This window comes from Onychostruthus taczanowskii, unplaced genomic scaffold, assembly GCF_017590055.1.
Source record: "Onychostruthus taczanowskii isolate IOZ18803 unplaced genomic scaffold, ASM1759005v1 scaffold38, whole genome shotgun sequence".
Taxonomy (NCBI): domain Eukaryota; kingdom Metazoa; phylum Chordata; class Aves; order Passeriformes; family Passeridae; genus Onychostruthus; species Onychostruthus taczanowskii.
In genome coordinates this window covers 7,273,282-7,291,167 of record NW_024501237.1, presented here as the reverse complement: position 1 = coordinate 7,291,167, position 17,886 = coordinate 7,273,282, and the positions used below count along the sequence as shown (strand labels likewise).

The window sequence follows — 17,886 nt, the reverse complement described above, 5'->3', positions numbered from 1 at the left end:
AGGAATTAACAACATAGCTCTGTTGTCTCCAGGGTATGCTATTTTGTATGTTGCCAAAACAACAGAAAATTAGTAGTATCTGATGTCAAGGGGCATGGGAAAAGCCTGTGTCTCACACGAACATATAGATATATGAAGGTAATGTTCACGTTTTTATTCATTTCATTGACAATGCAGCAGCATTATTATCCCAAAAGAACTTAGTTTATAAATTATAATGTACAGCCTGTCTTGATTAACTAATTAAGTAAGGTGTAGCTATTCCTTAGAGGGCAAAAGGACATGTTAAAGAAGGGAATACCACACTTGGACCTGTGCTACAAGCAGAACACTGAACAGCATACAGTTTACTTTCGTCCACCCTGGGGGAATATTGAGAATGGTAGGGAAGTATAAGAAAAGGAAGTGTACATCACCACTGTTTCTGCCTCTGCTGAAAACTCATACCTCCAGTCAGGCACATGCAAAAGCTTAGGAATAATGAAATTTTGGAACACACAGGAATGCTTTGGCCATACTTCTAAAAGAGTGCAAATGAAACTGCAAGAAGGCTGAGAACTGAACAGCAATGTGTTCTCTGTTTGGCAAAACATGCCTGAAAGCAAATGAAATTAACATTTGAGGATGGGCATTAGCACAGAATGGTGTTAATGAGCACTCCTGCTAGTGCTCCATAATAAACTTCACTAACTGGTTTATCATAAATACTACTAACTGGTTCCATTCCTGTGCCAGCAGGAATGCTTCAGTTTGCTGATGGGGACAGAAAGAACAGAGAAGATGCTCCCACAATTTGCAATGTGGACTCCCAGAACAATTCATTATGCAACACTAAATGGATGTGGCCACAAAAATTAATGTCAAGTTATCACAAAATGAGGGCACAGTTACACAACCATGCAACAGGTATGCACTAGGAACGACACTTTTTAATTGTAGCAACCACAACAGATGCTCAGATTCAGGTGAGCTCTATAATGAAAAGAAACTCAGTGTTACAGAGAGCCACATTTGGAGCACATATACAAATAAGTACAGATCCACTGATTTTTACCTATGGAGACATTCAAGATCACTGTTCCTGTCTCTGGGGGTGAGAGGCTTCTATAAAAATAATATATCTGTTCTCTGGAACATACAGCTAGTTGCTAAAGAAACCTAGTTATATTTTCAATGAAATGTACACACACAAAACAATTAGTATCCTTCAGGGATGTCTGTAATAAACAGCAGGAAGAAATTTCTACCAACAATCCAAGGAGAAAGATGACAGGGAAGTCTTACCAAATTAATTATTAAAAAAAATATCTCTTAAGACATCTCTACAAGTACAGGTTTTGGGGGAATAAAACCCCCACAAACACAAAACAATATTAACAATACTAACCGTAAATAATCTATCAGTATGCTGCCCAGAAAAACATCAGTCACTACCCACTTAATTTGCAGCTAAAAGAACATGATTATTTATGAGCCATTGAAATAAGATACACATTAATGCTGCAGGGGAGAAATGTTGTATGCTGATAAGTGATCATGCCCATGAGTTGAGATGCCTGCTGCACTCATGATCTTATTTGCAGATGAAGTGATTAATCTGGTTAGAACCACCACCGTGAAAATCAGACGTGATCTATTTCAGAGTAAGGCCTGTGTGAGTGTGGGGGGTGTAGCTGCAAAGGAGCTTTGATCCCAGCTCAGGTGGTGGATTCTGACTGCCAGAGAGGCGCTTGGATGGTCAGACAGAGAAGTTTCCTTAGCAATGCAAAGGCTTTATCTGCAACTTTTCATTGCCCATTGTCAGCAATGGGGTTTCAATTCTTCTCACATGCTAGAACACACTTATTTCCTCTTACAGCTTTGCTATTTAGCCTGGACGGCCCCAGACACTTGGGGGCTTAAGCATCATAGATGCAAGAGGCTCGGGAAACAGGCTGACTCGATCAACACAGCTCAGAGACATCATATCTGCACTGCAGGAGTGAGGGCATGATTACATGTGTTAAGTATCCATCCAGTGCTATTTACAGTTGTTGTGCATCGATCTGCTGCTAACGTCAGATGATCTGTTCCAGCATATCCACGATCTTGCTCCAGCTTTATTTACAGTTGTGGAGAACTGAATTCCATCCTCCTCAGGCTGTAGGCTTCAGCAACACAACAGCAACAAGAAGAGAACTTACAGCTGGGCTTAGAAGAGCTCCTTAAGTAATGGAACAAACCGGTTTTGATCAATATTTTTGAACTTCTTTAATTTTTGAAAATGTGCCTGAGAATATATATCTCTGTTTATCTCTTTCAAGTAATTGCAAAAATATATTTTTTTCTGAAAAAGACTGCATTTCCCTACTGAGCACACTGTGACTCTAATAGCACAGACAACTTTCTCAGAGATGCTGCAGTAGACTTGTGACAGCAAAGCAGATCTCTTGCTGTTTGCTTTAGATTATCAATTATCCTCTTTCCTTCTGTTCAAAAACTATTCTACTCAAGGCACCACCTCCTAATCATATTTAGGCTCTGATCTTCAGTTTTCTAGTGAGAGAAATGAAGAAAGAAGGGGGGCAGGGGCTTGAAGCCTTACAAAAACTTGCTATACATTTCTCCTTCAAAATATATCCATATCAAAATAAATTTGATACTGCTATTCCAAGGCTGCAAATTATTTTGGTGTTGTTGGTATTTCAGAATACCAAAAAAGGGTTTAAATCTTCACAGAAACAGAGCTAAATACCATTTCCTCCTTCACCTTTTCCTAATATTGTCATGCCAAGTTCTAATGACGAAGTAATCCTTCAGTAATTTCTCTCACAGATTTCTTGCTATCCAAAAAATAGAGTGGTTACAAGTTAAAAGTACCAAATGAAGAACTGGAAGATCTGCAAATGGTAAGCAGAATTCCATTTTTCTTTGAACTATGACCTTCTTTATATCATAATCTTATACCAGTAATCACTTCATCTGCAAATAAGATGATGAGTGCAGCTGGCATCTCAACAAAAAAACATTAGAACCTGTAACAATTTATATTAGGTTTTATTAAAAAATATATTCTTCTGTTTCCTAACATTTTACATCTCTTTGGAAATAAGATAAATGTAAAAAAAATACAACAGCAATACCACAAGAAGACGAAAAGAAACAAAAGTGCCGAGTCTCAAAGTTTTCAGTCTGCCACATCTGCTTTTATTACAACAGTACACATTGCTTCCTTTGACAGGAGCATTTTTTCACTGCTATACCAGTTGTCAAGTGTAGTATTACATGGGTTTGATCTCCAGTGTGCAGTATTGACTGACTGTAATTCTTCTCTAATATGTAAAGCAAATTCAGCTGTTGCTTAGCCTGACTCCAAACCCATGTCACCATATGCATCTTCACAAGATACTTTCATGCTTGGTGAAGAAAATGCCCCTCTTGCAAAACAAAGGAAGGCAGTCAAGCAACACAATCCAGCAACTACAGCAGACAAGAAGGTTCAGGAAGAGCTCTGAACATCCTGAAATCTTTCAGGGTGCTTCTTTGCTGCACACCAGCTGCTCTGAGCAGCTGTAAGGGAGCTACTCTGGCTCCTGGGTAGAAGCCCACCTACAAGAGAACTGGACTGGAGTCCAGCCTCCAGGAGGAAGTGATTCACCTGTAGCCTGGACAAGCCACCCAAACCAGCTGATGTTAACACCGACATAAGTACACCTAAGAAATGCTTCAAGTTTAGAGGCTGCATTAAGCACTGTCTGTAAAATTCTCTGGAGCCAGCTCTATAATTAATTGTCAGCAAATTGATGTGTGGCCACAGCCCTGATACCCATGAGACTCTGCTGGTGAATAAAACTATTAATTCCTTCTTTAAGTAAAAATGCTACATATTACAGCTAATCAAATGAAGATGCTAGGACAAGATGCAGCACGGAGCTATATTAACAACAGTAACTCTCAAAATAAAAGGCAGAGAATAATAAAAGCAAACTATAGATCTACTGTCTTACTGAACAGCCGTAACAATCATCTGTGTGAGAAGATCTGTGTTCCTCCCTTTCATTGTGCCAAGTAAGGGGACAAGAAAGTGATGTCATTTCAACTTCATAAAGATTCAAACAAAACCCCCAAAAATAAAATAACTAAACCCCCCCACCAAAACCGCCTCCTTAACATACCCTAAGGGAAGACAGCAGGAATGTTTGAGCCTTGTAGTACTCTCCATGTGTAGCATTCAAAAGTGGTAAAACGTGGCCTTTAAAAAAAAGTAGGCAGCGTATTATTTATTTGTACGCTTGTTTTGGTTTATTTTTTCATTTTTAATCCCCCACTCTGCTGGATTCCTAAATGTCAGGCCGATTCACAATAGGTTCTCATTGCATAGGTGTCTGATGTTGAAAATGACCAGTGAGATAGCCTAAAAAGATGATCCTCTACAGAAAACACAATGCAAACCACTGACTAATCCCTCCAATATACCAGAGGTGACCTTTTAGCAAAACAAAACCCACACATCTCAAAGGAAAGCAGACTAAAATGTACTTCAAAGACAAGGCAAAGAAGAGCAACACACACTTTTAATCAAAGGAGAAAATAGATTTCTGCAATCCGGAACAATCACTTTTAGCCCAGTAATGATTAAATTTGCTGGTAGGGAAATGCTTGATAAATGTTAAATAATCTGCATTCAAGCTGTAGTTAAAAGGAGAAGATGTTCTAACATAAGTAAGACTTGTTTGAAAAGCTGGAAATTCTGGATTAATACCTAATTAAGTCCAAATAAGAGACAATGATTAACTCCTCAGAGGATTTTGAAGCAGTCATTCTGACCAATAATTTACAATTGCTTTAATAGCATGGGACCTGCACAAGATAACAAAGTAGAACTCCTTCCCAAGGAATTTTAGAAAACATATATTTGGGTTTTTTCACATAAATGACAGAGTCCAGAAATAATAAAACCTCACAGGTCAAGGGTCACGTCAGAGGACGAGCTTCAAGGAGTCCATCTCCCCTGAACATCCTGCATTTGTTTACTTGTGTATTCTGAATTAATAACCTTTACTCCTAACCTTCTCCAAAAAACACACCTCAGCCATGAAAACTCTGGTGGTACAGACAAACAGCTTTCTAAAAAGTACAGGGTGAAAAACACCATAGTTACTGTAGCTGTTGTGATTGCTTAGATGTTATTTCAAAGTAAAATTTTTAAAGCAGCAAATACATTTGTATATGTAGTTTCTTCAATATCAACACCAAGATCATTTCCCCTCCAAGACACTGGCTCATAATTATTACTCTAAATTTTCAACTCTGCAGTTTGTATTTTGATGAAGATTTAAAAGGGGAGACATTAATGATTTCTACAAAGGAGTAAGACCCAAAACAGAAAATTTAATCCTTATACTATAAATACACTCTAATTTCTAGCAGAATTTTCTTCGAGGGTGAAGAATGGCTATTTACATGCAACAATAATATGTTTGAAACTGCCTTGATTTTGATATGTTGACACATGTAAAGACATAGCTAACTTCTTCAGAGATAAAATTTTAAATTATTTTCACTCATTTGTACAAAGAAATAATAGTTTAGGATTAAGAGGAAACAAAATAATGATAAAAAAAACAACAACAACCATCCAAAACTAACAACAATAACAAAAAAACCCCCAACAACCAAAAAACTCCAAAAACTTTTATTTGTCTCTGTAGAACACCTCTTGGCAGATTAGAGATCTGAATCTTGAATTACTTAGGTATTGCAGCTCTTCATATCAAAGTTGAAAACAGTGCTAGCCCACTTCAGTTTTTCAAGCAGCTAATTTACAATCCTACCAACAACAATCCTCAGCTTCTCAGGTATGAAGAATTCTCATCTTTAAGGAATGCTAAGACCAAATTCTTCTTAACTCATCATAATGAAATTCTACACACCTTCAGTCTCTCAGAAAACAATTTTAAAAGCAATAGAATTCCAGACTGAACTTTTAGTTTGTTTTGAACATTGGAACAAGACTGAAGTAAATTTTTAAAATGCTTCTGTATTACATAGCACTTTTATATTCGACGTAATAGGCAAAAACCACTCTGAAAATTTGGCTGATAATAATAATTAAAGTGTCCATAACTGGACTAGAAAATTTATTTGCTACAGCAGGTAAGGGTAAAACAATGGAATTAAGCATTCTTAAGCATTTTGTTTGTTTGCAGCAAAGCACCTCAGGTCAGTCTGCTAGTCATGCTGCATCATGTTGTGCAGGATTTTGTGCTGCTGCATTTAGGAGAATTCCAGTTTTCTCGGGACCTGCAGGAGAACCTGATTTTCGAGTAAAATCTCACCACAGGCCATGCATTTCAGAATTTCAAAAAATAAGTACATCTATAACTAACGTGTTCAAAAGGAGCGGATGACTTTAGTCTTCTATTAATTCCATGTTTTTCTATTTATGTAACTTCTGTTTCCACACACAAGGATTAAAAACAAGTCCATTGGGAAATATTTTATAACATGAAAGTATTTCTGCAATTATTTTTACAGGCCTATTCAGAGATGTATTTAATAACTGCCACTTGAAACACAAAGGTTCAGCTAATGCAGCAAAGAGTCAAAAAAGTCAAGAGCTATCATGGTTTGAGTTATTAAAAATGTTTTCAGTTAATATATTATTGGCCTAACAACAGAGTTGTTCCATTTCTGTTTAGTCATTACCATTCTGCACAAGAAGCACCAACTCTATGACTACTATAACCTCTAAATCATTTGCTTGCTTTTTGTCTTCCAAATAATCCCTACCCTTTTGGAATTATAAGGAGACTTTACCTTCACAGAGAAAGATACACAAGGAAAGAAATGTAAGGAATTCCCCAGGCAATTTTTCATGAAGTGTTCGACAGTCTGGGCTAAAGGCTAGAAAAGAGCAACTGCAAAAAGTGACAGTAAAAAAGTTGAAAGTAAACTCTCAACAAGGCAGAGATATCCACTAGTGGATTTTAAACAGAGTACTCTGAGACTCCACACACCTACTTGGCTTTGGAGGTATTTGAAGTCCACAGGTATTTAAGTTTTGAACTGTAAGAGGTCCCTACACAACTGCAGGTTGGCTCCAGGGCACATCCCGACTGTCTCAGCCCTGACGACGCGAGCAGCTCCAAGCCCACCTCTGGCCCTGTCAGGGTCTGAAAACCACACATCTCTCCTGACAAGCTCTGGCTGGCAGGCAGTGGCAGGGCACAGCTGCTCGTCCACATTCTGCAAAAACATCACTGCTGACTTCGTTCACAACTCCCGGCGGGGTGGCTGAAGGAGAAATGGGGCCAGTGCCTCTCTTCATTCAACACAGCACTGGACCATAAAGGGGTCACACACGGAGCAGATCCTCGGGTTTTAGCATTCTGCCCACCTCTAACATAGCAGCTGCAAACCACATAAAGCTGCAAACAATTACACAAGAGAGGAAGACTTGAGAGTCTGCTTGTATCCACCCAAAGCTGTCTCCCCTTGACTGCAAAATAAGGAAGATTTTCCTAGCAGCAGGCATAGAGGGCACAAAAGACGACAGTATTTTGGTATTTTACATATATATTTTTACATTCCAGTACCACTGAGTGCAGGTTGCTGTTCATAATCACTCCAGAACTGAGGTCCACCCCACTGGAAAAAGGGCACTAACCACTTAACAGTCATCATCAGCTTATTTTGTCTTTGACCCAAATTCTCTTCTTTGCAGAGAAAAGGCTAAGAGTTTAAACTCAGGGTAAAGTCCATTTCAATTTTATTCCTGGAAAACACCACTTCTGCAAATACAAGTTTACTACACATGTTTTACTTCAAGCTTTCGTTTTGCAAACCTTCCCATGAATAACTGTTCCTTGAGAGAATATGCAAAAAAAAAAAAAAAATTTCATAAAAATGAGCACCAGTAACATATTATCCAGGCCAAGAGCATCCACAAAACTATTTTAACAATGGCTGACTCTATCCAGTCCTGACTCTTTTTGCCCAAAAAAAAAAAAAAAAAAAAAAAAAAAAAAAAAAGCCAAACATGATTTTGCACATATCAAAAAGAAAGGCTGTTCAGGCTGCTCTTAAATCCTTTATGGTATCTTCAGCATGCCCCACATAATGGTTTAATTATGATTCAAGGGTGGAAGTTCCCTAGAACAGCTTGAGTCCACATAGAGAGCAACCATTTTAAATAGTCTAACTGCAACATAACTGTAAGTGAGTATTTAGAGAACTTGAAGATTATTTAGATCACAATCTGGGTATCAACAACAATAAGGATCAACAGATAATGTTGGAGGAGTTCATGTCAAACCAATCACTACCAGGTCTAAGAAGCCTCCAAACTCTTCCTGGAAAGTTACATGACAAATTCCTGGCACAGAAATCAGCCTTAAGTTTAACAAGTCCAACCCCCCTGCCCAAGCAGCATCAACCACAGCAGGCTGCATCCACTTGAGTGTTCACAACATCCAAGGACGAAGACTTTACAACCTCCTCCAAGCACTGTGCCAGTGCTTGACCACCCTCACAGTAAAAAAAATCCCAACTATCCCTGTCCAGTAATTCCAAAATAAAATTTATTTCTCATTTCTGCCTAGAAAAAAAAATCCCAGGACTGCAAGGGCCAATTAGGCAATAGCAGAGAAAACTAAGATGTTAGGCACTGAAGCACACAACCAGGGGTGCTAAAAATGGCTCTTCAGCAAATTTAGTGGTACACACAATTTCTTTTTTAAGTAGATACAAAGTTTAAAACTTTAATGTTAACACACTATGCAGTTTGTTTTAAAAAAACACTGTTTCTAGAAGAAACAGTGTCGTTTTAAAGGATTTATGAAGCTGTGGAGAACACCAGCATCTATTGCTGAAAACATTGTGCAAACACTGCATACCTTTGAAGCCTCCCTCACAACAGCACAGTTAAGGAGTTAAGAAAAAAAAAATCTCTTGCATTCTGAATAGTTAAAATGTCAGCTCCTGGGAGGCAGAAAAAGGTTGGAAGAAGGCAGCAGGGACCAGGACTGCCATCCAAATCGCAGTTGTAGGTAAGGAAGTCTTATAGAGCTTTCTCTAACAACAAAAGAAAACCTCATCCTTATTTGGCTTGTTGCTCTCTGTGTACAAATATCTGAAACAGAAAACATTCTCAATAAGCATCTAAATAGTCCTCTTCATTCTGACAAGTTTCCTGGACCCACAGAGAAATCAATCATAGATTTATTATGTACCAGGTAAGCAGAAAGCCATCCAGTCACTTAGGGGTTGTCCCTGTGGATGTGTGGTGATATAGCAGGACAGTGCAGTCAGAGTCATGCTCACTGGGAAGATGCTGGCAAGAAAATCTCCCTCCACAGCAGAAAACTGCCAGGTAGGCCATGGTTCTCCCCTTCCCAGTTCAGCTACTGAACTGCCACACCTTCTCCCACTCACTCTCTTCGGCCACGCCAAGATCCTAAAGCCTGAAGCGGTAAGGGATGCGCACACATTTGTGTATGCACAAACAGCAAGTCAAATCTCCGGCTGAGATCTACCACACCCACGCGGGAACCGTTCTAGGGAAACCGAAGAGCCTAATTTGAGAAAATCAGGTTCAAATATCAAACTGGAAAGAATACATAGACTGGCAAGGCAAACAGGAGAAAGTATGCATAATAGGAGGTATATTTTTGGGCAAAAGCAGGAAGAGAAAAATAATGATGAAAAAGGAGCAGCAGCATGTGCCAAAAATAACTTCTCTCTAATGCAATGATCTTTAATCCTACTTTCCTATGAACTAGTTTAAAAATACCCTGGAAACACAAGTTTTCCATTTCATCAGAATAACTGAAAAATTAATGTCACGTTCACCAGAACACCTAATAATTCAGAAGCCAAGCACAATGCCTGTGAAAATACTAAAGGACAAATTAAGGTATCCACTAGTTCTTTTTTGGTGTTTTTTTTTTTAATATCTAAGGGAGAAAAAAATTACGAAAGCTCAATTCTGAGAGAATTGCATTAAATCTCTACCTATATCTATAAATTCTTTAGTAATTTTGGAGCCCTATTCCATATATAACTTTGAATCAGCCTTAAAATTACCATTACATTACTGATAGCTATGAATGGTTTACCTCAGAAACTAGAAATAGTTCAGGCAAAGCAGCATGGAATGAGGTAGATGAACACATGCTAAGATTGAGCTCTTGTCATTAATCTGTTTCTCACTGGGATACTGAGCTGGAACCCCACTTCACAGAAAACATAACAGTTTCCAGCACAGACACAGCCTTGCCTCTTAAATTTTGGATAAAAGGAATTTTGCACACGTGAAACAGCAATTGCAAAGTCTATGAGAAAAACATGCTGTAGGCACAAAAGCAGCATTTTCAGTATCAAGACAAAAACTGATTTTACTAAGAAGCCTACCAATTTTATTTATTTAAGGCTTGAAAAAGAAAGGTCCTTCCTAGTCTTATCCTCCTTTTTTTTGCTTGGACTTATAAATGCAGAAGTTTTATAACTGACAAGATTTCAGAATTTGTACATTTCTGACAGAATTTAATCCTATTATCTGCTGCATCACTCAAGAGCTAAGATGATAAACCCCTGTCTCTCAGAATGGCTTAATTCCAAAAAACCCTTTCAACTATTAAATAGCTTTTCAAATTCAGGCATCTACAAACTCCTCTCTAAATAGATTACCCATAGCTATTCAAAACTTATCTCTAGATAAGTGTTTATATCAAAACATGTGAAAGTCACTGTTAGAATCTTTAGGCTATTAGATTTAAAAATTTCCCTTAGTTACAGCCCTTATTTATACATATTTATATTTACAAGGTTGCCAACCACTTTCTCAGTAGTTTCAAATACTTTTTTTTTTTTTTTCACAAAAGCACAAGCTTCTGGAAACAGTAAATACTTCAATTTCATGGAGCAGAATGGAAGAAAACTGCCTGAAACTCAGTTTGCACCTGGGTTTAATATTGATACTCAAAGCATCCTCATGTTTCTTACTACTTGCATCAGCACATCAGCAGATTCCTGTAAATCCATCACACTGGAATATACTCAGACAGTAACAACGTGCTCCCTCATGCTGGTTCATCCTCTGCTCTGACCCAGTTCAGAGCAAATAAACATCCCTGCATTTAACGAGCCCACCACAGGGATTAACTGCTACATTGCACCTTGTAAAGTAGAATTTTAATCTCTAACACCTACACAGAAATTGATTTACACAAGTCAAACCTGGTTAATGAAAATCATTAAGTATCAATGGATGCTGACAAACTGGAAATATTTCTGCAACTACTTCTATTAGGAATTGCTTCTTACTGACACAGAAACAAAGTAAATAAAAATGAGCAATGCTACACTAGATGTAATGGGTTTTGAGCAACAAAAAAATTTTCATTTTTATGGACTACATAGAATAGCTATTTAACTCTCTATACAGATAATTTCATTAAGAACTCTATTTAACTGTAAAATACATATTATTATAAACAGAATTTTCAGTTTCTCTTAATATGCAAAAAGCACAAAGAACACTAACTGTTCACACATCTTCCCAAGTTTCATGTTTGGAATTTTTGAGTCCTTGCATAGTATCCCCAACAATTAGTACAGATTAATATTTAATGACCGTGACAGTATCCTGCTTCTCTAGCTGCAGTGCAAATGAAGAGAATCCCTGCCCTAAAAGGGATTGAAAGATAGATTTCTAGAATTACAGTGCCTACAGGTGCAAATTTAAAAATCCAGCCTAATTCTCTAGGACTCAAACCCACCTAAGCTGGAAAAAAACCAAACAAGTATATGAGTTTTTGAAAGGATTCTGGTTTTGAGCATTTTGGGATACGTGTCCAAGCCACATACACATCCCACCCCACAAACTCAATTTCCTGGATTTCTTTTTCCAACATTACCAAGCCTTAATGGTAGTATATAGACAGTTTTGGCCTTTTTTCTGACAGTGTACGCAACATGCAAAACTCAGGAGTGATGCTTTAAAGAGGTATACAATGATGAAGGAGCAGTGCTTCAGAAAGCTACCTACTTATAAATCCCAAACTGTCAGGCTCAGTGTGGCAACGGCTATCACAGAATCCCAAAAGCCTTCTTTAAAGCGAGCAAAGTACTGTGGGAGGAGAGGTGGATTAAAAAAATGATGTGGGATTTTGGCAAATCCATTCTCAAATCACTTTTCAGCAATGTTCACACAATGTCTGCATATAACAAAGAAAGCTTACTGTGAGTGCAAGAGAATGCAGGAGCACAGAAGAAGAGCTGACTCTCCTCAGGGGTCACTAACAACATCACTCATCAATTTGCTGGATATGCATTATCCATCATTGAACACTGCCAAGAGAGATGACAGCATGATGTGACAGATGATAGGCATTCACTACCTTAGAACCTTTTGGAAGACTGTTTCACTTGTTGCTTTATCTGCACTGAAACCAACTGCAAGTTAGCTCAAGTTGTCCTGACGAAGTGAGGAAAGAAGAAATTCCTGCAGGAGTTACTGCAAAAACATTACAAATCCTAAGTCAAAACTTGCCAACACAGTCTCAGACTGGGCTTGAATTTCTATCTCATTGGGAGGATTCCTTTCAGTCAAAAAGGACTCATCCTTAGCAACACTGAGTTACGAAGAATAAACTGCATTTAAGGCATCTTATGCTGCAGTGCAAAAGTCTCAAAGCAGACAGAAGTCAAATAAGTAGCTCTCAGAGGAAAACAAGAGCATACTTTCCAATCATGTGGTAGCTTTTGTACACCCTGAATCTTTTCGGTTCAATTTAAATTGTCTTTTTATTTACTATTTGTTGTTGTGATGTAACAGTATCTAAGATACACCAGTAAAAATAAGGGGGAAAAAACCTGACTAGCTGTTTTGGTGGAAGATGGAATTTGTGTGGGACCAGAACTAACTCAGGTAAAATTCAGAAAATTTTTACAACAACAAAGAGCGAAATGAACAAATAAAATAAAATTTAAAAGTCACAAACCCAGCCTTTATTTTTATATTTTTGCTGCTATTGTTTCTAACATGGCCAACACAACTTTTTTTTGAAGGATAAATATCCCTCAGCAATAAGTGACACTGTGAGTTTGATTCACAGGGAGGTGATCACTTTTTAGATTTACTCCAAAGTGCAATGATGATATTTTTTACAATTTTATTTGGCTAACACAACAAAGCATCATTTATTCATCAGCTCATAACTTGATGAAGCAGAAGGATAACCAAATGGGCAAATTCTACTAGGATCAAGACTGGCTTCAAATTTGTGGTAAGAACAAAACAAGTCTTTCTGCTTATCATTCTTCTAGTGAATGATAAGCTGCTGCTGAAAAAGTTCCAGATTATGTTTCAGAATTGGAAAAATCATTTAATCATGCTCTTTGAGCAGCGTCAATGTACCATTTATGTTCAGTATGCACAGTTAAATCTGCTTCAAGACCTTTTCCAAAGGGATGGCATCACACTATCACTTGGGGAAAAATAAGATCATAGAGAATGAAAATTTTGGCATTTACAGGTAGACTGTTTTTGTATCAACCCACTATTTAGTAAAAAAGAATTTTAAAAAAGCCTAGAAATTTTTAATTTTAATTCTTTCAAGTACAATTTTCTGTGATTTGTGCACTATTTAATGAGATTTTGTAAAAACACAATCACAAGATTTATATTACTCTACACTTTGAAAAGTACCTAGAGGTTATTCAACAATAGAACAGTCCACCAGAATTCACTGACCTAATATATTTGCAAAAAAGGAGATCACTTTTGGAAATGTCAGACAGGTGCTGTCATAAAAATTACCACCTGAATATGCTACAATACGTGCAAAGACATTTTTTTCTATACAGTTATTTTGGCTATTACCATATTACAGCCAGCATATCCCTTGCCCTCTCTTCACAACTCTAAGCAATTAGACAAATGCAAAACCACTAAAATTGTGTTGGTTATAGAGAGAGTAACTAAGAAACTCATTTCCTTTTTCCCTCTGATTTATTTCTCCCTATTAACATCACGTTCATTATCAAGTTCACGTTTGAGCACTTTGACCACCAATTGTGCATTCTACCCTGTTCCCTCATTTTTCTGATTGTTGCAGTTTTCTTGTGCTGCTTTGCCAGTTCACTATCAAATACCTTTAGAAGCACAAGCTCTTGAAAACTTCACAATAGTGTTCATCAAAATGCACAATATAATTTATCTCCCATAACTATAAACTTATACGTCAGCTGGGCTCACATACTTCACACTGAGGTAGCACAACTACTTTGAAGTCAGGAACCCACAACCTATTTAGTTAGATCTGGGACTCAAGGGCTGGAATATTTTGGAGAAGCAACCAAGAAGGGCAGCTTCAAAATAAACAGATCTAAACCTGCACATTTCAAAGTCATAGGAGAGATTTTTATCAGTTTCACTGGTTTGTTATTCAGGCCCAGTATTTGGTTTCATTCCTTTTGCTCTGCTCCTCCTCTCTACTCAGCACCTTGCATAGGCTTTTTATCCTACCTCCTAATGCTTCATGGAACTGCAGGCAGAACACAGGCACTCAAAATGCCAAACAACCAGACAGAGTTTGAAAAGGTAAACTTAGCAGCAGCTGCAAGGTTCAGAAATCACCCACATTTCCAAAGAGTCCCCAGGAATTTAAAACACAAAAATCTTTGTCTAAAGGATGCTCTGACTCCAAAGTTACGTTACAAGACAGGCACACTCCTGAAAATGCTGAGTGTAATGCAGTGGAAATCTGTAATTCAGGTGAGTTTTATTCTTTGCTTTAACCTCAGGGGAAAAGAAAAAAATACCACTTTATTGCACTTTAAAATAAAATAAGAGAAGGCAATATTTAGACATTTTATGAAGAGAATGCTTTCCAGAGTATTATGGGCATAGGATGTTGCAAGGTAACTACCACAACAAAATACAAAATCCTAGGAAGAATTTTAATATCATTATTTCAAAATTTAGTTATCAGAACTTCAAACACTGAACAGCAGTATTTAGTTATAATGTTCTTAAATAAAACTCATGTATTAGGCAGCACTCAAATATTATTTAAAAGCTATATTTTGTTTAATTACTGGAGCTCCACTTCTGAATGTTATTTATTGACCAACAAATGACAAGAGACTTAAACCACAATTATGAGATGTTGCAATTTTTTAATATATTTAAACACATTTGTATATCAAATGATAGAAGAAAATGTCTTTTTGCATATATATGTGTAAGTATGCTACTTAACTAATATAATAATACTGATTATATAACTAATATGAACAAAATTACAGGCATAAGCCATTCTTTCAGGGCTAGAGACCAGCTTTATAAATCTTACTATTAGATTTGCCTTCCAAATTCTAAATGCCAAATACCAGCCTAATCAAGCTGAAATGTCTCTACAGAGCCCTAAAGATCTGGTTACCCAAGCTAGGCACACATCATACCTGTGGCACTTGCTTGCAGCAAATTCCTCTCTCATCCCTGCTTTGGTTCATCTCAGAGAGAGGCCTTGGAAGACCTTAATTAGCTGAAGTGAATGCCAAGTCTTAATTAGATAAAATACCTCAAAGGATGGTGTCAGTCAAGCAGTGTCCTTGGCCTGTCAGCAGCAGTGGTGTTCCCCAGATGCACAGGCCAGGCTGCAGAGTCCCTTCCAGCCCTGCCAGTAACCAGGTGAACAGCACAGGGGCATCTTCACAGCACAGGGGAATTTTAGCTGGTTGGGCCACACATCAGGTGCATCCTTCCCAGCTAAATTGTTCCTGTGTCACTCATCAGCAGGAGGTGTCTGCTGTACATTTGTACAAACCAACAGCACAGTGCTGGTGACTGGGGTTGCTGGAGCTAGGAAGTGTTGGCATGGGAATGTTGATATTCCAGTAAGAAGGATAACTGCTAAGAATTTCATTGACTGTTCAGTCACTAAAGGTGGATTCCCCTAATGCAAATGCATTATGCTTAAACATTTAGTAGTACTTAAGATTCAAGACACTAAGAATCACCTTTATACAATTGCCTGTATTGCCAAATATCCCTGACTTACGACTCTGGACAGGAGTATCAGCCAAAATCAAGAGGTTTATGCTGCTACTCCTAATTGTTACCTGAGCAGCAGCAGGATCCAGTGTATAAAATCCCTCACAGGGCTGCAATGACTCAATCAATAATGCTGCAGAACAAACCACAGAACATAAATGCCTACTTCCCAATGCAAAACACAAATACTGACTCTGAGTGAACAGAGATCCATCCAGCACGAGTCCAAACAAGTCTGAAAACGGCTTTACTTTGTTTTTACACTCCTGCCTGCTGGGGCACATTTATCACTGAAAGCAACTTTTCCTGAAGCACTGCTCATCTAATTTGTAGTCAGTGCCCGTAGCACCTTCCTCCCTCTCCTACACTACACTAGTCATTGTGAGAGTTTGTTATTGCTGGAATGCTGCAATTACTGGCTCTGCCCAAGTACTACAGTCACATCACCTACAAGATGTAAATAGAAATGCACAGAAAAGTTAAATCTGCTCTTAACAATTATTATACCATGGTGATTTCCCACCAACAGAGAATGAGGCCTTTGTTCCATGCCAACATTTAATTTCTGCAGAAATAGTCTATACAGAAAAAAACTTCATTACCTACTCAACAAAATTTTTTGTGATGCCATAACAACCTAATTTTTAAAAGACATACAGATAAAAAAATACACAGATAAAATGTAAGGTATTCTAAAAATGGCTGTATCAAACAGAACTGTGTCTGATCCAAAGGGCACAGCTTTAAGGTGTCAGCTTTTCAATCAGTGTAGTTGCAGCAGCACACAAGCCGAGTGTAACCCAGTTCCAAGGGCAAGGCCAGGAAAGAAGCTCCCAAAATGCAAGGGGCAAAAACAGAACCACAGAAGCCACATCACTCATGCCATCCTGTTTGGTGTGTTTGGAGTTTCTGAAGGACATTTGTTTGTAGACTATTTAAATTCTCCAAATAGTGCAGTCTAATTGATATTTATATAATAGTCTTCTCATAGTTATCTGTATTTCCCTCTCCCTCTTAAACTTACATTTTTTTGCAACAGATGTTATAAAAGTTTTTACGCCAGAGTGAATTTAACAGATACTGAATAACACTGAGTAAAAGTTTCTCTGTTTATAGCTACACAACATCAGATAAATATTCGCAGGTCATATGGACGTAAACATCATAACAAATTTGACATGTTCTAGTTCAGAATGCAGACAGCACATAGAATGAAATGTTTGAAAAGTCACTATTTGTGACTGTGTTTTTTTACCTATGGTAAAAAAACAGGAGCAGGGAATAATCACAGGATCATTTCAGTTGAAGAGAGTCCAGCCACTAATCAACTAAACCTAGTTATCATTCTTATTTCCCACACGGAATTATTGTGTTTAGTGCTTCTACAGCAAATAATTATTTCACTTACTATTTCAAAGGCTTCAAAGCTTTTGCACTGAAAGAACAGAGAAAAGTAGCCAAGTTTGCTTTGCGCAGTTTGGGCTGACATATTGTGCTCCTTGACCTTGTATGACAAATATACCATTATTCAATTAGATTGCTTGACTTACTGAGCAATCTGAATCATTCTGTACCTCTAAATGGAAGGGGAAACTTGAGCTGATAGAACCCCTCCCAAAACAATTCTGCTACATACTATAACAATATATAATTCTCATATACCAGTTACTAAGTATACTAAGTATTACTAAGTATAAAATGGCAAAGTCAGGAAAACAGTTACATTGCCTCCTCACTACCAAATAATATCACATCTAGATTAAAGTTTGTTCTAAAGCAACCGTCCCTTTATCTGAATATCATTTCAAAATCTTCAAATTAAATGTCTTTTTCCAAATAAGTAGTAT

General features: G+C 37.6%; 1 protein-coding gene across 7 annotated transcripts in view; it reads right to left on the bottom strand.

The window, feature by feature from the left end:
- INPP4B (inositol polyphosphate-4-phosphatase type II B) overlaps positions 1-17,886 on the bottom strand; it is a 319,336-nt gene that overhangs the window by 188,931 nt on the left and 112,519 nt on the right. The window lies entirely within an intron of this gene.